A 2886-nucleotide genomic window follows, 5' to 3' on the forward strand; every position below is an offset into this window, starting at 1 on the left:
GTCTATCCCTTTTCTGAATAAAATTGCAACACCCCATTTGCGCCCAACATTACATGAGTTTATGAAATACGTCCCTTTGAAATCTTTTAATAATTCTTTTATATTATCTTTGTCATTAAAGTGGGTTTTCCTGTAAGCAATTATATCTACTTTTTCTGTATTTAGTAAATTTAAAATAAGGGTTCTCTTTGTATTACTATTTACAAAGCCGTTCACGTTTAATGTGCCAATTTTCAAGTGAGTGCTGTTTAACTGCCAGCATTTTAACATATACATTCATAATAATAATGATAATGAATAAACACATGAAACAAAAACGCAACATGGAGACACATAGTACAACACATTTTCACACAGTTCTTGTCTTGGGGGGCCCCGGTAGCACCAAGTCAAAAGACACGCCTGGCCAAACTGGCGTCAGGGTGTGGGGGTGGCCGGGGTCGTATTCAGGGTTGCATTGAAGGTTTATACACACACAATATATGCACAGCACAGTTAACACTGGGGTGAACACAGTTCGTTTGGTTTCACATACATAACGCACATAGAAACAGAACGACACCGTTATATACATCACAGTTTCACAAACATAACACAACAGAGAACACACTGGAGCATGAAGAAACAGTTCACCGTCATGTATATGTATATCACATTTACATTTATATTTACATTTATACACACCTTTATTTACAGGGACTCCAGAAAACACCGCGTTTGTTGGGGGCCCTGGCCTAACAGGCGACAGGGTGGGGGGGGGGGGGGGTGGTCGGGGTCGTCTCCATGAATACATACAGTTTTAAACTAACACGGTATATGCACATAAAGCACAACATTTTAACAAGCACATATAACATGGGTTTACACAATACTGACACACATAAGCACATGAACACCGGGTCACATTTCACGAAAACACAGGGAGGCACAGAATCACATTTACACTCAGCTCCATAAGAATACACGAAAACACAACACATAGCACTTTTGAGCACAAACACTGGGAGACACACACTGAGCAAGAACAAAACATCAACACTTACTTTTAAGCCTGGTCGCATAGCGAAAGGATATTTGGGTAGGTCCGGGGGCAGGTCCATTTCGTTGTCCGCAGCTAGGTTAGAAATCGTAGTCAAGCTCAAAAATCCGGGGTCAGTCCCGAGTCGGGGTTGGGGGGTGGGTGTGGTGAAGACAGAAAGGGGGGGGGGGAGGTCCCTAAAAACCTACGTTTTGGGGGCCTTCTGACCTTTAGATCTGGAGGGGGGGGCCTGAGGTAGCACGTGGCAGGCCTTCTCCGGCGTCGTGTCCTCAGACGAGGATAGATCTCTTTTCCTCTCCTTCTCCCTTTCCTTTCTTTCCTCCTCCTTTCTTTCTCTCTTTCTCTCTTTCTTTTTGGTTTTTTCTTCTTTCTCTCTATTCTCCTCTATCTCTCCTGTCTCTGCTTCCTCGTTCTGGGGGGGGCGGGGCCGTGTTGATGACCAATCCTCTGCCCTCGTCGTCGACGGGGGCGTCGGGGGTTGGGGTGGGGTCTGTCTCACCCAGGACCTCCTGAAGGTTCCCTCCCCTTACCACGTCCGAAAAGGTGAGTTTGCGCTTGGGGCAGTCCCACTGATGGTGCCCAGGTTGGCCGCAGTCGAAGCAGAGCTCCGGCTGATTGCGATAGCGCGCCGAGAAGCGATGCCTTTTGCCGGTTCGACCCTTTTTTACTATATCCCAAAGGTCTTCCTCGAGTGACAGGTTTCCTCTCGGCGTGCGTTCGTTGGGCAAATTTTACTCTTGGCCTCCACGTCGCCGCGCGCAGCGCATTTCGCCGTGCGACGGCAAACGGTCGTTTCATTCGTCGCTCTACCTCTACCTGTGCGCGTCCCTACCATGGTGGCACTACTCTTTTCAGATGAACCCATTGCTTGGCTTTGCTTTGCTTTACCTTCTTCAACGTGGCTGCGACGTCATGTCTTCGAAACATCGCGTTTTAGCAACGAATCCGTCAATGAATGAAATCTTGGAGGCCATGTGTTTTTTTTGGTGTTTTTTTTCATTTCGTTTTTGGGGTTGGTTTTTTTTTTTTTTTTTTTTTTTTTAAATGTGCGGGTCTGGCCAAGCTAGGCTCGTGGGAAGGGAGGGGGGGGGGGGGGGGTTTGTGTGTGTAGGGTGTGTAAGAGCACATATACCGCGCTCTCAACGCAAAGGCTGGATATTTCAACTGTTTTGGGTTTTTTAAAATAGTGGTGGGCCATTCCCGGAAGTACTGCAATACCGGGTCAACCCGTGGTGAGGGCGGAGCAAGCCCCGGGCACCTCACCCCCTTTCAAAAATCAGTTTAATATCGATGTCCCCCAATGGAGGACGTATCAGATATTAAGCTGATAAGAACAGATACTTTTTTTTTATATTTCGAGGAAATCACCCAAAAAGGGGTTCCCCATTTATTCCTGTATGAAGACATAATCAATAACAGGAAACAATATATGAATGAAAATGAACATGAACGATTGACGATAAATGATAGATACAACGAAAATGAAAATGATTATAAATGAAAACTGCACACACCTCCCTTAATATATATACAACATGATCACACTCACACCACACACAACTATATACAACATGATCACACTCACACCGCACACAACTACTCAAAATACATTACATACCACCATATAAACCTTATAACCAATAAATTGAAAACAAACTCAGAACTTCACACACCTCCCTTAATATATACAACATGATCACTCTCACACAATTACTCACTAACACAAAAAACCCTCCCCCCTCCTAATAATACCAAATTTGAAAAAGACAAGAAATGCCGTTTCAACACGACATTACATACCACGATATAAAAAATAAAACCATTGAATTGAAAACCTACTACCAAAT

At 44.5% G+C, this 2886-nt stretch overlaps 1 non-coding gene across 1 annotated transcript; it reads right to left on the reverse strand.

The window, feature by feature from the left end:
• Positions 1–2223: 2223 nt before the first annotated feature.
• On the reverse strand, positions 2224–2419 carry LOC121367137. The gene has a single exon (XR_005957328.1). It is a non-coding gene; the product is annotated as a U2 spliceosomal RNA (small nuclear RNA).
• Between the last annotated feature and the right edge of the window lie 467 nt (positions 2420–2886).

Source organism: Gigantopelta aegis, unplaced genomic scaffold (assembly GCF_016097555.1).
Source record: "Gigantopelta aegis isolate Gae_Host unplaced genomic scaffold, Gae_host_genome ctg9445_pilon_pilon, whole genome shotgun sequence".
Classification (NCBI taxonomy): domain Eukaryota; kingdom Metazoa; phylum Mollusca; class Gastropoda; order Neomphalida; family Peltospiridae; genus Gigantopelta; species Gigantopelta aegis.